Consider the following 22,713-nt stretch of genomic DNA (forward strand, 5'->3'; position numbering starts at 1 on the left):
TTAGAATATCTAGAATATTTAAAATTAATGATCATAAAGCATATATATTTGGAATATTTAGAATAATAAATTATAAATAAATAATTTGAATATTTTTAGTGTTTTGAAGATTTAAAATATTTAAAACATTTAGAACATAACTTTTAGAACAATACCATTTAGGACAATTATCATATTTAGAGGATCTAGAACATTCGGAACATTCACATTATTTAGAACATTTGGAACATTTTGAATATTTATATATTTATTAACCTTAAATATTTTGAATATTTGGAATATTTGAAGAATTTTGAGTATTTTGAATAAGTATTCAAATTATTCAATAAATATTTGAACAATTTGAATTTTTTAAATGTTTATTTAGAATATCCAGAAAGTAAAGTATTTAGAACATTTGGAACTTTTAAAACATTTAGAATATTTAGAACATTTACAATATTTAGAGCATTTAGAACATTTAGATTATTCAGAATATATAATATATTTATTAATTTTAAATGTTTTGAATACTTTGAATATTTAAAGAATTTTGTATTGTGAATAATATTCAATAAATATTTGAAATCTTTTGGAACTTTTGAACGATTTGAATATTTTGAATGTTTTGAATATTGATTTAGAATGTTTAGAATATTTAAAATTAATAATCAAAAAAGTTGGACAGTAAATATATATTTAGAATAATGAGAATATTCAGAATATTTAGAATAGAATATATGACTAAAATATGTGTGATTTAACATTTAGAGTATGTAAAACATTTAGAACATTTTGAATATTTGGAACATTTAAAATATTTAAAATATTTATTTATTTTTTAATTTTTAGTGATTTGAATATTTTGAATATTTAAAGAATTTTGTATTGTGAATAAAGGTAAATAAATATTCAAAATATTCAATAAATATTTTAAATCTTTTGAATATATAAGACGTTTGAAATATTTAAATATTTAGTATATTTATAATATCTCAGGTATTTTGAAAATTTAAAGTGTTTTTTTTAATATTTAAAATATTGAGAACATTCAGAACATTTAGAATATTTAGTATTTATTAATTTTAAATCTTTTGAATATATAAGACATTTAAAATATTTGAATATTTTGTATATTTAGATATTTTGTATATTTTGAATATTTTAAATGCTTTGAATATTTAAACTATTGAGAATGTTTAGAATATTTACTAGATTTTGAATGTTTTGAATATTTTAAATATTTTGAATATTTGGAATACTTAAAATACCTAAAAGCTTAATGTATTTAAAATTTTCCCCAAATTAATTTAAAATTTGGCGAATGCGTTTTTGAGTTTTAGTAAAGGATTTGTAGATGATTTAGGATTTAGAATATTTACAGCTTTTAGGAGTAATAATTTTAAAAATATTACAAAATATTTGAGCAACATAGATTGAAATATCATTTATAATTAGACACACAATAAAGTATCGAATTTCCCAAATGAAAATCACATCATATTATCGTTCCTAACAAGGAATGAACAACCATTATAATATCAATCATACCGCCTAACCAGGGAGCTCCCCAGCTACCCTCGGACATTAAATGGCCGAAATCCACACAGTCTCTGTTTACATTGCCGCTCTGACCAAAATAAACGTCGTCTGGTTACTTATGAATTGTTCGCCCGCCGAAAAGCGGGTGCTGCCTCCGTCGGTCGTGGGCATGCGCCCTTCGATTGGCGGGACCGCTTCCGGGGACGGCGGCGCACGAGGGGCGGCCCGCCACCGTTCCCCGCTCATCGCATCTCGCGTTCGTAGTATCGGAAATCGATTTACTCGTCTCGCGCCTGGCTTGACATCCCTCGGCTTGGCGGCGTGCACCGCTCCCCGTCGCCGCTAGCCGTTCCCGCCTCCGGCACAACATTGTCGTAATTTCGATCGCACCGTGTGGCATATTGTTTATTTCGTATTTTTGAGTGTTTCATTTCTTTTAAATGTTGAGAAAATGTCTTTAGAATCTAATAATAGATTTAGAATTGTAGAGAATTCAGAAAATAAGTAAATTCAGTAAATTTTGGAAATTCAGGAAATTCAGGAAATTCAGGGAATTCAGGAAATTCAGGAAATTCAGTAATTAATATGATTAAGAAAATTTAAAACACTCAGAAAGTTCAGAAAATTCTGAAAATTCAGACTATTCAGAAAATTTAGAACATTCGGAAAGTTCAGTAAATTCTGAAAGTTCTGAAAATTCTGAAAATTTTGAAAATTCTGAAAATTATGAAAATTTAGAATATCTAAAAAAATTAAAGAATTTAGTAACTTCAGTAAATTTAGACAATTTAGAATATTTAGAAAAAATAGAAAATTTAAAAAATATAGAACATTTCAGAAAATTTAGAAACAAAAATATCTGAAATAATTAGAAAATTAAAATAATTAAATAATTAACAGAATAGAATTAAAAGAAAATTCTTAAAACTAAAAAAAAATTCAGAAAATCTAGAAAATTCAAACAAATCAAAAAATTTAGAACATTCACAAAATTTTGAAAATTATCAAAATTATGAAAATTCTGAAAATTTATATTTTATTATTATTATTATTATTAAAAAAATTTGGAACATTTAGAAAATTCAGTAAATTTAGACAATTTAGAATATTTAGAAAAAATAGGAAATTTAAAAAATATAGAAAATTTCAAAAATATAGATCTAGATTTAGATTTGGAATTAACAGAAAATTAAAAAATTTGTGAAAATTCAGACGACTTAGAATATTTAAAAAAAATCAAACTATTTAGAAAAACCAGTAAAACTAGACATTTTAGAAAATTTAGAACATTGAGAAAATATAGAAAATTTCAGAAAATGTAGAACATTTGAAAAATTATCAAAATAAAAATATCTACAATATTTGAATATTAAATTAATTGGATAATTAACAGAATTGAATTAACATAAAATTCAAAAAATTTCGAAATTTCTGAAAATTTAGTTTATTTAGAATATTTAGAAAAATTAAAAAAATTATATCATTTACATAATTTATTAGATTTAGACAAATTAGAAAATTTAAAATATTTACAGTACATACAGAAAATTCAGAATATTTAGAAAATATCAGAAAATGTAGAACATTTGAAAAATTATCAAAATAAAAATATCTACAATATTTGAATACTAAATTAATTAGATAATTAACAGAATTGAATTAAGAGAAAATTAAAAAAAATTCTAAATTTCTGAAAATTCTGAAAATTTAGATAAATTAAAAAAATTGTATCATTAGATAATCTATTAAATTTAGACAATTTAGAATAGTTAGAAAATTTAGAAAATTTAAAACATTTAGAAAGTACAGAAAATTCAGAATATTTAGAAAATATAGAAAATATCAGAAAATGTAGAAGATTTGAAAAATTATCAAAATAAAAATATCTACAATATTTGAATATTAAAATAATTAGATAATTAACAGAATAGAATTTACAGAAAAATCAAAAAATTCTGAAATTTCTGAAAATTTAGAATATTTAGAAAAGTAAAAAAAATAGATCATTTAAATAAAAAATTCATTCAATTTAGACAATTTAGAATATTTAAAAATATTTTAAAAATTAAAGTATAGAATATTTAGAAAATATAGAAAATTTCAGAAAATCTAGATCTAAATTTTGAAAATTATCAAAGTAAAAATATCTCTAATAATAAGATAATTAGATAATTAACAGAACAGAATTATCAGAAAGTTTAGAAAATTTAAAAAATTCAAATAATTGAAAAAATTCTAAAAATTTATAAAATTCAGAAAGTTCAGTAAATTTAGAACATTTAGACAAATTAGAACATTTAGTAAATATAGAAAATTGTGAAAATTATCAAAATAAATATATTTGGAAAATTAAAATACGTATATCTAAAGTTTAAGAATATTTTATTTACTATTTTAGAATAATCAAAATATGTATATACAATATTTGAAATAATTAGAATGTCTTGAAAATTAGTTAATATTCAAATTATTTTATATGATTTAAATATTTTAAGTAGTCATATATTTATAATATTTAATATATCTAGAATATTTAGAATAATTATTAATTTGAATGGATCATATTTAGAATAATCTATTCAGGAAATGTTTTTATCATCGAATATTTAGAATATACAAAGTATTTTAAAAGTATGGAATAGTGGAAATTAAGAATATTTATAATATTCGTATATTTAAGAAATTAAAATATTTCTGTATATTTTGGGACATTGAAATATCAGAATATTGTATTTAATATTCTAGGATAATTAAAGATATATAATATATTTAGAATATTTAGAATGTCTTTAAAACTATTTAATACACAAATTATTTTATATAAAAAATTAAAATATATAATATTTTTATCATTGAATATTTAAATACCTTAAAAGTTTAGAACATTGGAAATTAAGAATTTGATTAATTAGAATATTTAACATAATCGTATATTCGTATATTTAATATTAAATATTTAAAATATTAACAAATATAAAAAATTGAATACCTAAAAATATTTAGAACATTTAGAAAAATTAAAAAACATTTAGAAAATATAAGAAAGTTCAGAAAATCTACAAGATTTAGAAAATTATCAAATCTGTAATATTTAGACTAGAAAAATATCTAGAATATTTAGAAAATTTTAAATCTAGAGAATATTTTATTTAAAATTTTAGAATAATTAAAATTGAAATAAAATTAATAATGTCTTGAAAACTATTTATTATCCAAATTATTTTATATAATTTTAATATTAATATCTAGAATATTTAGAAGCTCTTAGAATTTTATATTTAAAAGTTTTTAAAATTTCTAATATTCAGAATATTTAAAATTTATAGTATTTGATTATTTTGAAAATTTAGAGTACCTAAAAACTTAAGAATGGCTCAAATATTTAAAATAACCTAGCTAGATTTAAAAAGCTAGAAATAAAAATGTTGGAAATTAAGAATTTGCTTAATTAGATTATTTAATATGTTCATATATTTAAAATATTTGCTTCAAAAATATTTCAAACTTGTTTTAAAACAATAACTAAATAAATATTGGTTTTCCATTGTGTATTATTTATTATAATTGATTACAAATTAAACAATTATACAAGGTCTGTTTACTTTCTAGTTTGAAATCAGAAATATTTTATATAAATTCATAAACGTCACAAATCACTGCTTATTATTTAATCTTTGCAATAATTTTACAAACCCAAGATTTATTGATCACATTTAAAAAAATGCTCCGGTAAAACACGTTTCTCTCCACAGTGCTCCAAACTGCAACTGTGTCAGGTCACCAGATATAAATCAATTAAACAACGCCATCAGCCTTTATAATCTCATTTTTATTTCATGAGCTGCAAAATGCATTTGGAGTTCGAACGTAAATTTCATCAGCTAAAATAGTAAAATAATTCATACGCCGTTTATTTCGAAACTCGACCAGTTCCTGATAAATGGATCAACATGAGTTTAAATTTAAAATGTTTTCCGTCATAACTTTTTAAATTAATTGTGTCGATTTGTTCTAGGTAAGTTTCCTTGTCCATTGTCAGTGAGTAAGTAACCTTGGGTCCGTCGGTGGAGACGTATTTTAAAACAAACTTAAATAAACTCCCAACTTCGGAAACGGCAACGAAAAACGACAGGCACGAAACAATCCCGAACAATCCATTAAAAAGCTTCGGCAATTGGGTCAGGGCAACATGACAAATCGCAGTTTCGTACCGATTCAAATATGAATCCGACTAATTCGGAAACTTCCATAATTTAACCTTTAGTTGTGAATACGGAACAACGACAGTGATTGCTGCACGTAAACATCTTCAGTTACGGAAACTGTATACGCTGTCGCTTGGGTTCTGTGTCTTTCGAAAGGATGGATAACAAGATCACAGAAACTGTGTAATCAGATCTAGTTGTTTCTTTTGGGGGGCCACAATATTGTAATGTATGTTTCCCTTTGATGTTCCTCGACGAGTTTGTTTCGTGCTTATCGGCGTTTTAGAGAGAAGCGTGTGTGTAATGTTTAGATTCTACTTTAATAAACATCAATATTATCGCTAGTTTCCGGAAAGACTTGATGTTCTCAGTTTTACACTCAAATTTATTTTAGTAAAATGTTTTAGTATGTTTGTTTTGTGCTTATCGGCATTTTTACTTTTGGAGAAAGTGTAGAAGTAAAGATTCTTCTTAAATCGACTTCAGTTTTGTCGTGAGATTTTAAAAAGATTTGAGACTTGAGAGTTTATTTTATGTTTATCAGATTATAGAAAGATGGTTTTCAGTTTTATTTTATAATACAACTTCTTTTAGTAAGTAAGATCTTTGAAAAGTTTTTGAAATAAGTGAATAGGTAAAGTTTAGATCTCCAAAAATAATTATTTATTTTTTTATCGTCAGATTCTAGAAATACTTGTCGGTTTCAGTTTTCTATTTAAATTTATTTATTTGTTTTTTTTATCTTTGTTTTTGAAAAAAAAAGGAACAGCTAAAGTTTAAAATCTCCAAAAATAACCATAATTTTTATCGTCAGATTCTAGAAATACTTTTCGTTTTCAGTTTTACATTTGAATTTAGTTTATTTGGATGTTTCAAAGATCTTTTTTCAATTTTTTCCATTGTTTTTGATAAAACAGAAACAAACATAGGGTAAAACCTCCAAAAATAACCATCATTTTTATCGTCAGATTCTAGAAATACTTTTCGTTTTCAGTTTTACATTTGAATTTATTTTATTTGGATGTTTCAAAGATCTGTTTTCAATATTTCTATTGTTTTTGATAAAACAGAAACATATATAGGGTAAAACCTCCAAAAATAACAATCATTTTTATCGTCAGATTCTAGAAATACTTTTCGTTTTCAGTTTTACATTTGAATTTATTTTATTTGGATGTTTCAAAGAGCTTTTTTTATTTTTCCCATTGTTTTTGATAAATAATAAACATTTAAAGTATAAAATCCCCAAAAATAACCATAATTTTTATCGTCAGTTTCTAGAAATACTTGACGTTTTCAGTTTTACAATTAAATTTATTTTATTAGGGTGTTTCAAAGAATTTTTCATAAAAAAATAAACAGATAAAGTTTAGAATTTCTAAAAATAACCATCACTTCTATCGTCAGATTCTAGAAATACTTTTCGTTTTCAGTTTTACATTTAAATTTATTTTGTTTGGATGTTTCAAAGAGCTTTTTTTTATTTTTCCCATTGTTTTTGATAAATAATAAACAGATAATGTTTAAAATCTTCAAAAATAACCATAATTTTTATCGTCAGTTTCTAGAAATACTTGACGGTTTCAGTTTTACAATTAAATTTATTTTATTTGGGTGTTTCAAAGAGTTTTTCATAAAAAAGAAACAGATAAAGTTTAGAATTTCTAAAAATAACCATCACTTCTATCGTCAGTTTCTAGAAATACTTTTCGTTTTCAGTTTTACATTTGAATTTATTTTATTTGGATGTTTCAAAGAGCTTTTTTTAATTTTTCCCATTGTTTTTGATAAAAAAGAAACAGATAAAGTTTGGAATCTCTAAAAATAACCATCACTTCTATCGTCAATTTCTAAAAATACTTGACGGTTTCAGTTTTACAATTAAATTTATTTTATTAGGGTGTTTCAAAGAGTTTTTCATAAAAAAAGAAACAGATAAAGTTTAGAATTTCTAAAAATAACCATCACTTCTATCGTCAGATTCTAGAAATACTTTTCGTTTTCAGTTTTACATTTAAATTTATTTTGTTTGGATATTTCAAAGAGCTTTTTTTATTTTTCCCATTGTTTTTGATAAATAATAAACAGATAATGTTTAAAATCTCCAAAAATAACCATAATTTTTATCGTCAGTTTCTAGAAATACTTGACGGTTTCAGTTTTACAATTAAATTTATTTTATTTGGGTGTTTCAAAGAGTTTTTCATAAAAAAAGAAACAGATAAAGTTTAGAATTTCTAAAAATAACCATCTCTTCTATCGTCAGATTCTAGAAATACTTTTCGTTTTCAGTTTTACATTTAAATTTATTTTGTTTGGATGTTTCAAAGAGCTTTTTTTTTATTTTTCCCATTGTTTTTGATAAATAATAAACAGATAATGTTTAAAATCTCCAAAAATAACCATAATTTTTATCGTCAGTTTCTAGAAATACTTGACGGTTTCAGTTTTACAATTAAATTTATTTTATTTGGGTGTTTCAAAGAGTTTTTCATAAAAAAAGAAACAGATAAAGTTTAGAATTTCTAAAAATAACCATCACTTCTATCGTCAGTTTCTAGAAATACTTTTCGTTTTCAGTTTTACATTTAAATTTATTTTGTTTGGATGTTTCAAAGAGCTTTTTTTTGATTTTTCCCATTGTTTTTGATAAATAATAAACAGATAATGTTTAAAATCTCCAAAAATAACCATAATTTTTATCGTCAGTTTCTAGAAATACTTGACGGTTTCAGATTTACAATAAAATTTATTTTATTTGGGTGTTTCAAAGAGTTTTTCATAAAAAAAGAAACAGATAAAGTTTAGAATTTCTAAAAATAACCATCACTTCTATCGTCAGATTCTAGAAATACTTTTCGTTTTCAGTTTTACATTTAAATTTATTTTGTTTAGATGTTTCAAAGAGCTTATTTTTATTTTTCCCATTGTTTTTGATAAATAATAAACAGATAATGTTTAAAATCTCCAAAAATAACCATAATTTTTATCGTCAGTTTCTAGAAATACTTGACGGTTTCAGTTTTACAATTAAATTTATTTTATTTGGGTGTTTCAAAGAGTTTTTCATAAAAAAAGAAACAGATAAAGTTTAGAATTTCTAAAAATAACCATCACTTCTATCGTCAGTTTCTAGAAATACTTTTCGTTTTCAGTTTTACATTTAAATTTATTTTGTTTGGATGTTTCAAAGAGCTTTTTTTTTGATTTTTCCCATTGTTTTTGATAAATAATAAACAGATAATGTTTAAAATCTCCAAAAATAACCATAATTTTTATCGTCAGTTTCTAGAAATACTTGACGGTTTCAGTTTTACAATTAAATTTATTTTATTTGGGTGTTTCAAAGAGTTTTTCATAAAAAAAGAAACAGATAAAGTTTAGAATTTCTAAAAATAACCATCACTTCTATCGTCAGTTTCTAGAAATACTTGACGGTTTCAGTTTTACAATTAAATTTATTTTATTAGGGTGTGTCAAAGAGTTTTTCATAAAAAAAGAAACAGATAAAGTTTAGAATTTCTAAAAATAACCATCACTTCTATCGTCAGATTCTAGAAATACTTTTCGTTTTCAGTTTTACATTTAAATTTATTTTGTTTGGATGTTTCAAAGAGCTTTTTTTTGATTTTGCCCATTGTTTTTGATAAATAATAAACAGATAAAGTATAAAATCTCCAAAAATAACCATCATTTTTATCGTCAGTTTCTAGAAATACTTGTCGCTTTCCATTTTGCAATTAAATTTATTTTATTAGTGTGTTTCAAAGAGTTTTCAAAAAAAAGAAGCAGATAAAGTTTAGAATCTCTAAAAATAACCATCCCTTCTAACGTCAGATTTTAGAAATACTTTTTGTTTTCACTTTTACATTTAAATTTATTTTATTTGGATATTTCAACGAGCTTTTTTAAATTTTTCCCATTGTTTTTGATAAATAATAAAGAGAGAAAGTTTAGAATCTCCAAAAATAACCATCATTTTTATCGTCAGTTTCTAGAAATACTTGTCGTTTTCAGTTTTACAATTAAATTTATTTTATTAGCGTGTTTCAAAGAGTTTTTCAGAAAAAAAGAAACAGATAAAGTTTAGAATTTCTAAAAATAGCCATCACTTCTATCGTCACATTCTAGAAATACTTTTCGTTTTCAGTTTTACATTTAAATTTATTTTGTTTGGAGAGAGCTTCTTTTAATTTCTCCGATTGTTTTTGATAAAAAATAAACACATAAAGTATATAATCTCCAAAAATTACCATCATTTTTATCGTCAGATTCTAGAAATACTTTTCGTTTTCAGTTTTACATTTAAATTTATTTTATTAGGATATTTCAAAAAGTTTTTTAGCTCTTCTCTTTGTTTTCGATAAAAAAAGAAACAGATAAAGTTTTAGAATCTCTAAAAGTAACTATCGTCAGATTCTAGAAATACTTTTAGTTTTTAGTTTTACAATTAAATTTATTTTATTAGAATGTTTCAAAGAGTTTTTTTAGTTTTTCCATTTGTTTTTGAAAAAAAAAAATAGTTTGAAATCACCAAAAATAACCATCATTTTTCAGTTTCTAGATATATTTTCTTTTAGTTTTACATTAAATTTACGTTTCTAAGTACTTTTTTTAAGTGTATTTTATTTATCCGTTTATTTTTTAAAAAATTGCTAAGTTGAAGTGAAGATTATCCAGTAAGAATTATGATTGTTATCTTTAGATTCTATAAAAACTTAAATTATTCGTTGTTTTAAGGCTTCAGCAATACATTTAGTAAGATTTGGTTATAAGGACCAAAGATTAACAAGTTTTTAGGCCATAAACACAAGACAGAAACGAATCTACCAAAGTAAAACATGACCCATATCTCTGATTTACACTCTCGTTTTCATCCCAACCGTTCCAGACAAACCGTTAACGTTTTGCAAAAATCGCCAGTCCCCAGCCCCGCTCTGTTTACACCGGGGTGGTTGATGGGACGGACCGGGTGACCTGGTTTGTGCTGGGCCGTTGAGACGACGCAATAACCGAACTACGACGGGGATGGGGGACCCACACACGAACCATCAGACACAGACGGTTTCTGCTCCAGTTGTGCCCGTTAAAAATATCGAAACCCCCCCACCACCACAAAAAACGTTCCTGCACCCCAAATGCGCATTATGGGATTTCGTGCCGTTGTCCTGAATTATTGAGGCACTAATGGATTTGTTTTAGGATTTAAGTGTTCATTTAACATTAAACGTAAGTCGTCCCCAAAAATACGTGGTTGTTGTTAATCTGGACAACAACAGGAAACGTTTTATTATTTGTGGTGCAACAACAACAATATATTTCTGAGAAAATAATGCGTAGATAGATAAAGACATTATACAACGGCAGACAAGTGAGTTATCGCTTAATGTGGAAATAATCATTACTCAATCGCCGAAGATAAATAAACTCCGGCGTCTTGTTAAGTGAGTCACTTAATAAATGTTACAATTCGTTCTGGAATCGAGTTATGGTCGATTTCATTTATAGATTCCGCTACAAATGTACGAGCAATCGAAGCGACGACACATGAATCCTTATCTCACCAATTAATCACATCAATTTTTCAATTTCAAGAAGTCCTTGGCAAGAACCGAATCGAACCGAACACTGAAAAACAAGTCTGTTAAAAACAATAGTGATATCTTTCGATTTTCATACGAGTGGACGGCCGTAAATCGTTTTGAAACGTATTAAGCTGCACGGCCGTTTATCCGATGCTGAAAAACGGATTTATGGCCGGGCACCATCACGAGTTCCATTTAATATTTAACAGGTGAACAGGTGTTTTTCGGTTCTGCAAACGGTAATTGGGAAATGTTACGATGCAATACGTGAATACGAATGGACACGCCGAATCCAAATGGAAACGGATTTTTTTTCCGATGCAAAAAAAAATATTGAAATGTTATACCAAACAATGAATATAAAGGGCCTTTTGAATTGGATACGTTGCGTGAATAACAAAAAGTGGGCACTATAAAAAGTTATTAGGATCATAACTGTGATTAGTTGGTTTTTATGATGTTTTTTCTTTGTTGATTTATGGAAAGTTGAGATAAATGTCTAGTAGGTAAAAGGAATGGAAAGTTCAAGATTAAAGAAAAAAACATTAAATGGATGAAATATTAAACCTATTTATGATATTCGTTTTATGGCATTATTTTTTCACCAATTCAATAAGTTCGTTTATTTCGATACAATTTCATTTTCAATTTCTGTGAAATTATTCAATTTAAATATTAAAACTGTAAATCTATAAAATCTAAGAAATCTATGAAAACTATTAAATTTGTGAAATCTCTGAAATCAATGAAATAAATCTATGATATCATGAAATCTTTGAAAACTATGAAATCTATGAAATCTGTGAAAACTATGAAATCTGTAAAATTTGTGGAATCTGTGAAATCAGTGAAATCTAATGAAATCTATGAAGTTATGAAATCTCTGAAATTTGTGAAATCTATAAAGTTATGAAATCTGTGAAATATGTGAAATCTATGAAATCAATGAAATTTATGAAACCTCTGAAATCTGTGAAATCTATGAAATCTCTGAAACTCTGAAATCTGTGAAATCTATGAAATTTATGAAATCTAAGAAATCTATGAAGTTATGATATCTATGAAATCTGTGAAATTTGTGAAATCTATAAAGTTATAAAATCTGTAAAATGTGTGAAATTTGTGAAATCTATAAAGTTATGAAATCTGTGAAATATGTGAAATCTATGAAATCAATGAAATTTATGAAACCTCTGAAATATGTGAAATCTATGAAATCTCTGAAACTCTGAAATCTGTGAAATCTATGAAATTTATGAAATCTAAGAAATCTATGAAGTTATGATATCTATGAAATCTGTGAAATTTGTGAAATCTATAAAGTTATAAAATCTGTAAAATGTGAAATTTGTGAAATCTATAAAGTTATGAAATCTGTGAAATATGTGAAATATGTGAAATCTGAGAAGTCTATGAAGTTAATGAAATATCTAAATCTCTGAAATCTGTGAAATCTATGAAATTTATGAAATCTATGAAATCTATGAAATATATGAAATCTATGAAATCTATGAAATCTATGAAATCTATGAAATCTATGAAATCTATGAAATCTATGAAATCTATGAAATCTATGAAATCTATGAAATCTATGAAATCTATGAAATCTATGAAATCTATGAAATCTATGAAATCTATGAAATCTATGAAATCTATGAAATCTGTGAAATCTATGAAATCTATGAAATTTACGAAATCTATTAAATCTATGAAATCTATGAAATCTATCAAAACTTTGAAAAGTATTAAATCTATGAAGTATACAAAGTTTATGAAAATTATGAAATCTGTAATATCCATGAAATCTGACAAATATTGAGTATATGAAATCATCTGAAATAATCTGAAATCATTTGAAATCAACTGAAATCATCTGAAATCTATGAAATATGTGACATTTGTGAAGTCTATGAAATCTCTGAAATCTGTGAAATCCATGAAAACTTTGAAAACTATTAAGTCTATAAAATCTATGAAATCCATGAAATTCATGAAATCCATGAAAATGTATAAAATGTAAAAATGGGATTTATTTTTATATTACATATGTATTTGATTATTTTCAATTTTCAAATTTTAATATCCATAAAATCAAAAATAACAAACATGAAAAACTTTTATGTGGTCTCAAAATACATTGATGAATAATAATCATTGCCAAGTTTATAATAAAATTCAAATATAATAGAAAATAGATAAATGTTTACTTTTATATACAAAATTTTAAAATATTTACTTTCTTTCTTCACATTCTCAGTTTTATCACGTACTAACATAAATATGTTCATAGTATCAATAATATACAAAATTTAAATAGTGATAACATTGTTGGAATTTGAGATCAAAAATAAACAATTACACTGATTTTCTGTGACTTATAAAGTCTATAAATTTCAATTGTCTTCTGATTTTATAAGAATATGAACATATATATTTACGAGTGTTTTTATTTAAACGTATTTATGACATATTTGATACTCGTTTTAACTATTTATTATTCTTTTTTTGGTTATAAATTTAAATGATACATTTTGCGTGCAGCAATGTATTTTTTACACATGGCAAATTCGAAGTAAAATATACTTTAAATTTTCAATTATAGTAATGGAAAAGTTAGTTGAAGTGATGAAAAAACAAATTGATCAAATTTACATACATTTTCGTAATGGAAATTCAGTATTGAAAAAATACTTTAAAATTTCAATTATAGAAATGTAAAAGGTATTTGAACTGATAAAAAAAGTTGATGAAATTTACATATTATGTTTTCTGTGATGCAAATAAATATAAATGGATTTCTGGTATGAATATTTCATTTTATTGATAACAATGTAATTTATTTGTTTCTATTACAATTCATTTGTTTAAATTAATATTTATTTCAAGTTATATATAAAATATTGTAAAATAAAAAAAGTAAATGTTTCATTAACTCTATATTTGAAATATGTTTAATAAAACGTATCAATTATAACATAAATAAACAGTTTTTAAACCTTTAAAAGCTATAAAATATCTATAAAATCTTTCTATATAAAAGATCTCTTTAAAACCTCTATAAAATCTCTCTGTAAAATATCTCCATAAAATATCTCTTTAAAATCTCAATAAAATCTCAATAAAATTTCACTATAAAATCTTTGTGAAATTTATTTATAAAATTTCTCTATAAAACCTAACCTTTACACAATATGTAAAATTTATATCAAATTTTTATAAAATCTCTATAAAATGTATAAAAACCCTCTGTAAAATATCTCTATAAAATATCCCTTTAAAATCTCTATAAAATCTTTATGAAATTTCTCTATAATATCTACAAAATCTTTATAAATCTATACAAAATCTATAAAAGTCTGTAAAATGTTTAAAACATATAAAATCTCTGTAAAATTTCTATAAAATCTGATAAAATCTTTATGAAATATATAAAATCTATAAAATCTCAATAAAAATATATAAAAATTATTAAATTTGTAAAATCTGTAAAACATATAAAATTTATAAAATATCAATAAAATCTTTCTGTAATGTATTTCTATAAAATATCTCTTTAAAATCTCCTTAAAAATTCTCTATTTAATCTACAAAATATCTATAAAATCTATATAAATCTCTACAAAATATATAAAAATTATTAATTATCTGTGAAATCTGTAAAACATTCAAAATCTCTATAAAATTTCTATAAAATCCATAAAATCTTTAAAAAATCTTCATAAAATCTTTAAAAAAGCTCCATAAAATCTATGAAATATCTATAAAATCTATAAAATATATATAAAATCTAAAAAATCTCTATAAAACATATAAAATCTCTATAAAATTTTTATAAAATCTATAAAATTTATAAAATCTTTGTAAAATCTGTATAAAATATTTATAAAAGCTCCATTAAATCTATAAAATTTCTATAAAATCTAAAAAATCTCTATAAAATCTATAAAATCTGTATAAAATCTTTATAAAATCTGTATAAAATCTGTATAAAATCTATAAAATCTACAAAATCTCTATAACCTCTTTCTCTGTAACATTTCAAAAGCTCCATAAAATCTACAAAATATCTGTAAAATCTCAATAATATTTCTCTGTAAAATATTTCTATAAAATAAAAATTCTCCAAAAAATCTATAAAATCTCTACAAAATATATAAAATTTATTAAATCTGTAAAATCTATAAAACATATAAAATTTCTATAAAATCTATAAATTCTGTATGAAATCTTTATAAATTCTCTATAAAAGCTCCATTAAATCTATAAAATTTCTATAAAATCTAAAAAATCTCTATAAAATCTGTATAAAATCTATAAAATATCTATAAAATCTCTGTAAAATCTACAAAATCTCTATAAACTGTTTCTCTGAAACATTTCTGTAAAATCTATAAAATCTTCATAAATCTATTTTAAAATATCTCTATAAAGTTTACAAATGTCTGTAAGAACTATTAAATCTGTAAAATCTGTAAAACCTATAAAATATCTATAAAATCTGTATAAGGTCTATATAAAATCTTTCTCTTACATATAAAATCTCATCTTAATAAAATCTGTAAAATATCTATAAAATCAATGTAAATCTCTATGAAGTCTCTATTAAATTTCTACAAAAGTTATAAAATCTAATTTAACGTTCTATAGTAATAATTTATTGCGATAAAAGTTTGAATAGCTCATTATAATTAATACGTTGATCAATAATCAATCAATTTTGAAAATATTTGATCAAAATTTTAATCGGGCAACTCAGCCCGAGATAGTCGGATAAAGGGTGTCGCCCGCTGTTCACCACAGTGGGTCTCCATATCGATCAGATCCTCAGAAATCTTCCTTACACGACCGCACCGCACAATAGCGGGGTCGTGACGGCCCCACGAATCGCGCCCCGACCCGCATTTCGTATTCAACACGTGAGAATGGGGGGTCGACATGTGCCTGCGTCCTGCTCTTCGACGTCTGGACGGCGGAGGGCCTCCGAGTTGTTTGGGTTTCGCAGCTTGTTTTGACGGCTCCGACTGACGTATAATGCGAATTCGGCAGCACGATTTTCGGGGGATGAAAGCTGCAATTTAACCCTGCGCTTACCTTTGGCCTGTGATATTTCGATGAAGTTAATTTTCCTAGTTTGGAAGTTATGCATCATTAATTACCTGGTTTTAACTATATCAAACTGAACGTAGGTTTTCTCAAGAAATTTGTTAACTCTCCTATGTTAGTTTATTACATAAACAAGTACATGCATGTATTATCAATGTATCTCATCAATTATTTAACGTAGATAGTTATACAATATCCTAACAAGTTTTCAAATTAGATTTGTATGTTAATACATTGTCATTTACTTAAGGTTTGTAATTTAGTTTTATTAGTTTTTGAATATTTATTCATTAATGTCTGACATTTTATCGTACTTTATGGACGGTAAATAAACAATGTAAGTAATTATTTCTTGATTACACATTGTTAATGATTGCGTGTAATAACATTTATGAAACTAGTAATTTTTAAAAGCACATTACATCATCAATTTTATTTGCATTTTGCCGATGCCAAATTATTTCCGCATTAATAAAAAAAACAAACGAACGTGTATCATTTTACTATTTTTAATTACTACTTTTTCGTTTGTTTAATTCCATAGTATGAAAACATAAAAACGTATTTCAATTTTAGTTTTTTTACATATGTATGTTAGTTTCAAAATTGGGAAATCTAAATTAGACACAGGATTTACAATTGGTTTAATTTAATTAATGAATGCACTGTCTTAATTTAAGAAATTTCCAAATTTTAGACATTGATATACAATATGCAAATGGCGTAGTTTGGGTGGCACAAAATTTACATAGGTAACATTGTCTTGTTTTGAATTATGTCAGATTTATAATTGCAAATACAAAACACATATTATGTAAATTCATATGAGGAAATTCATAAAAAAAATCTAATACAACAGAGTTTTACAATAAGGAAAGCAGTTAAAAGTATGTAATCAATTTTAACATGACATTATATTGTTATTAAAAAATAATAATAAACAAAATTCAATTTGCACTGACATTTAGTGAGAGTAATTTGGTGTAAATTTTAATTAACTAAACAAGGTTAAACTGGAGTTAATCTTATCTGGGCAGGAATATCTTACTCAACTTTGATTACATCTTATATAATCAATAAACTAGGTTACTACTAAAATATTAATACCATATATTTAAATTTTTAATGAATCTCACTTTGATGTTAACAGTTTTAAAGGAGGCAACACAACAAATCAATAATTATGCAATATGTACGTCGTACAATGTAACATATAGTGTACATATTTGTTCTAAATCAGTTCGCGTAACTCAAGTTAGTTGAAGAGGCTAAAGCCTAAAGTGATCCCACGTGATAATTCAATTTGAAAACTGCAAATCCCCGACTGACAATAACATCTCGTGAATGAAATCCCCAAGTCAACACCATCTGCTCTTGGCGGGGCGTAGATCCTTCAATCCACCTCCATTCGCACGTATTCTCCATATAAATTTTTCATAAAATATAATACAGTCATAAATTTAAACATTTTTTACAACTTTAGTACTTTTGGAACGTTATAAATAACAACAAAAAATAATCGTAGAAAATAAATAATTGTAAAACATTATTATACAATAGTTCTGTCAATTATTTTATGAAGTATTCTATAGATTATTCTATAAATTATTCTATAAACTCTTCTGTAAATTAGTCTGTAAATTATTCTATATCTTATTCAATAAGTTATTCTGTAAATTATTTTATGTGATATTCTATAAAATATTATACAAAAATATTCTATAAATTATCTTATAAATTAATGTATAAATTGTTCTCTAAATTATCCTGTAAATTATTTTATATATTATTCTATAAAATAATATATAATATATTCTATAAATTATTCTATATATTCTTTATATTATTCTATAAATTATTCTGTAAATTATTCTATAAAATATTCTATAACTCATGTAACAAATTATTTTGTATATTATTGTATAAAATATTTCTAGAAGTTATTCTATAATTTAATGTATAAATTATTCTCTAAATATTCTGTAAATTATTTATAAAATATTTCTATAATTTATTCTATAACTTATAAAATAAATTATTTTGTATTTTATTTTATATATTATTGTATAAGTAGTTCTACAGATTATTCTATAAATTATTCTATATATTAATGCATAAATTATTCCCTAAATTATTCTATAACTTATTCAGTAAATTATTTTGTAAATTATGTTATTGTATAAAATATTATATAAATTATTCTATAAATTGTTCTATAAATTATTCTATAAATTGTTCCTTAGACTATTCTTTAGATTATTCTATAAATTATTTTATATTCTATTATAAATTTTTCTATAAGTTATTCAATAAATTATTTAATATAATATTATATAAAATATTCTATAAGTTATTCAATAAATTAATGTATAAATCATGAAAATTATTCTATAAATTATTCTGTAAATTATTCGATAATATATTTGATAAATTAATTTATAAATTATCCTGTAAATTATTTTTAACTTATTCAATAATAATATACAAATACAATACACAAATTTTAATAAATTCAATAGATTCAATAGATTCAATAGATTCAATAGATTCAATAGATTCAATAGATTCAATAGATTCAATAGATTCAATAGATTCAATAGATTCAATAGATTCAATAGATTCAATAGATTCAATAGATTCAATAGATTCAATAGATTCAATAGATTCAATAGATTCAATAGATTCAATAGATTCAATAGATTAAATAGATTCAATAGATTCAATAGATTCAATAGATTCAATAGATTCAATAGATTCAATAGATTCAATAGATTCAATAGATTCAATAGATTCAATAGATTCAATAGATTCAATAGATTCAATAGATACAATAGATACAATAGATTCAATAGATTCAATAGATTCAATAGATTCAATAGATTCAATAGATTCAATAAATTTTATAAATTCAATAAATTCAGTAACTTCAGCAAATCCGGTAAATTCAGTAAATTCACTTAATTCAGTAAATTAAATAAATTGAGTAAATTCAGAAAATTCTGTAGATTTTTTAAATACTGTAAATACTATAAATTTTGTAAATTTTGAAAATTCTGTAAATTCTATAAATTCTGTCAATTCAGTAAATGCAGTAAATTCACGAGATTCAGTAAATTGAGTAAATTCAGAAAATTCTGTAGATTCTGTAAATACTGTAAATTCTGTAAATTTTGTAAATTTTGTAAATTTTGTAAATTTTGTAAATTTTGTAAATTTTGTAAATTTTGTAAATTTTGTAAATTTTGTAAATTTTGTAAATTCTGTAAATTCTGTAAATTCTGTAAATTCTGTAAATTCTGTAAATTCTGTAAATTCTGTAAATTCTGTAAATTCTGTAAATTCTGTACATTTTGTAAATTCAGAAAATTTAGTAAATTGAGAAAATTCTGTAAATACTATAAATTCTGTAAATTCAGTGAATTCAATAAATTAAGTAAATCCAGTAAATTCAGTAAATTCAGCAAATTCAGTAAATTCAATAAATACAGTAAATTCACTAACTTAAGTAAATACAATATATTCAGTAAATTCAATAAATTCAGTAAATTTAGTAAATTTTGTAAATTCTGTAAATTTTGTAAATTCAGTAAATTTAAAAATTGAGTAAATTCAGAAAATTCTGTAGATTCTGTAAATTCTATCAATTCTGTAAATTCAGTGAATTCAGTAAATTGAGTAAATCTAGTAAAATCAGTAAATTCAGCAAATTCAGTAAATTCATTAACTTAAGTAAATACAATATATTCAGTAAATTCAGTAAATTCAATAAATTCAGTAATTTCAGTAAATTTACTAAATTGTGTAAATTCTATAAATACTCTAAATTTTCTAAATTCGGTAAATTCTGTAAATTCAGTGAATTCAGTGAATTTAGTAAAATCAGTATATTCAGTACATTCTGTAAATTCACTAAATTTAGTAAATTCAGAAAATTCTGTAAATTTTGTAAATTCAGTGAATACAGTAAATTAAGTAAATTCAGTCAATTGAGTAAAATCAGGAAATTCAATAAATTCAGTAAATTAAGTAAAATCAGTAAATTTATAAATTATAATTAATTTTAAATCCAATCAACTTCAAAGAATGAAAAAAAATTGTTTCTAATCCGATTCGTATCAAAGATTTATCAAAATTGCAAAACAACAATAAAAATCAAGCACCGTCCCAAATCCAAATCCGCACGGTCAACAAATAAACATGTCCGAAACGAAATCCGAAATCCGCAAGCCCCAACCCCTCATCCGCCATTTCGAGGGCTCGCGCCTCCTGTGGCCCCCCTCGTCGGCCGCACGACGCTCCGGTGTGAATGGACGCCCGTGCAGCGCGGCAACGGCGCCGTTGCGCGGGAACACCGACTTCGCAGTTGATGTAGGTTATGAACCGGCATCCGAGGAGATCGGCCTGCGTGCCCGCGACCGACACTGCCGTCCACCACCACGGCTACGTTCGCATCGCGTGCGCCGGCCTCCTGCCTCCGTCGCACGTTGCACTGTTTACATGTCGGTCCTGGCCGGCGGAACGACGGCACACGCTTTCCTGCACGGCGGGGTCCTTTGCCGGAACTGTCCGGAAAGTTGTCGAGGAGTGCGGGTTTTCGTGCTTTCGGACGCGGTGTCGATTGTGCTCTGATTCTCTCTCGAATTGTTTTGATTTATTCCTGCTGGACAACAATTGACGGATTTCCTCCTGATAGTTTTGTTTGTGATTCAGTGAATTTGGATAGTTCTATTGGCGGGTTGTCCTTCAAGAACAACGCAGAAATTACTTGATGTTTGTTTAGTGGATTTCTTGTGCTGTTTATGTTATGTTTTTTTCCTGCTGAAGACTATTTTTTATTACAAAGTTTTTGTTTATGTATAAAGTGGGATTTTGGGATTGTGTTGAATTATTGTTTATTTATTTATTAGTGGTGTAAGGTTAATTTAATTTTATCAGGATTTTGTTAAAAGGTGAGCAGATTTATAATTAAATGCAGATAAACAAGTTTTGTAATTAACACCGGTAATTTAACACCCAACTACAATATTTTTACTGTCTTCGGTTCCTTGTTACTCATTATGAACTTAGTATGTGGTATTTTCAACATAAACAACAAATCTTTTTTGAATTATATTATTATTTATAGAAAACTAAACAATATAAAAATTAAACAAAAAATAAATGACTAATTCTAAGGATTTAATAATTAGAAATATTTAAAAATAACTAAAATCTCCCGAAAATAAATTAAAATATGTTGAATTTCAGTTATAATTTACAAAAATTAAAATGATTAATAAAAATTTTTCCAATAATTCCAAGGATTTTTAACAATTTAATTTATTTCAGAAATACTTAAAATCAGCTAAATTTTACAGAATATAAAACATAATCTTTAATTGAATTCAAACTTTTAAATTAATAATTGTTTTTTCATTGAAAAAAAAAAAAAAATTAAATTCTGGATTTAATAAATAAGTAGTATAAGCTAATATTATATAATATTTTATAAAATTTATCTGAAAATAATATTAAGAGAATATTGATAAATAAAAAAAAAATAATTGCTTAAAATTAAAAAATTAATAATTCTAAGGATTTTTTAAAATTTTAATGAATTCAGAAATATTTTAAATGAATTGTTGAATTCAAAACGCTTTAAAAAATCATTTATAACATTTTAATTGCAAATATAAAATAGGAATTAAATAATAAAATGAGGAATAGAATAAGAAAAGTAAATTGAGTAAGTTAGTAAATGATAAAAATAATAAAAAACATTAAAACTATAAATTAAATTAATTTTTCTTACAAATTTTACTGATTCTTATAAAAATTTTACGTAAATTCTAGATAAATTTTATATAAATTCTATATCAATTCTATTTAAAATCTAAGTAACTTTGATTCGTTCTTCTATGTAAATTATATTTAAATTTAATATAAATTCTACATAAATTATATAAATTTTATGAAATTCTGATAATTTTGTAAAAATGCTGTGTAAATTCTATACGAATTCAATGTAAATTCAGTGTGAATTCTGTGTAAATTCTATATAAACTATATTTAAATTTAATATAAATCCTTCATAAATTATATAAATTTTAATAAAATCTGATAATTTTGTAAAAATGCTGTACACACGAATTCAATGTAAATTCAATGTGAATTGTATATAAATTCCATATGAAATGTATTTAAATTTTACATAAATTGTACATAAATTATATAAATTCTATTAAATTCTGATAATTTAAAAAAAATGTATAAATTCTATACGAATTCAATGTAAATTCTGTGTGAATTCCATGTAATTT

At 24.0% G+C, this 22,713-nt stretch overlaps 1 protein-coding gene across 6 annotated transcripts in view; it reads left to right on the top strand.

Moving 5' to 3' along the window:
• The window catches only part of LOC109604923 (growth factor receptor-bound protein 14), a 429,146-nt gene that overhangs the window by 43,345 nt on the left and 363,088 nt on the right, over window positions 1-22,713 (top strand). The window contains exon 1 of one of the 6 annotated variants that reach the window (XM_049966500.1): window positions 20,857-21,363. The exons of 3 other annotated variants lie outside the window; for them this stretch is intronic. The gene's annotated coding sequence lies outside the window, so the exon portion shown is untranslated. Of the gene's footprint in view, window positions 1-20,856; window positions 21,364-22,713 lie in introns of those variants that run through there. 2 more of the 6 variants (XM_049966501.1, XM_049966502.1) reach the window with 2 other exon arrangements.

The sequence above is a fragment of the Aethina tumida genome, chromosome 4 (genome assembly GCF_024364675.1).
Source record: "Aethina tumida isolate Nest 87 chromosome 4, icAetTumi1.1, whole genome shotgun sequence".
Taxonomy (NCBI): domain Eukaryota; kingdom Metazoa; phylum Arthropoda; class Insecta; order Coleoptera; family Nitidulidae; genus Aethina; species Aethina tumida.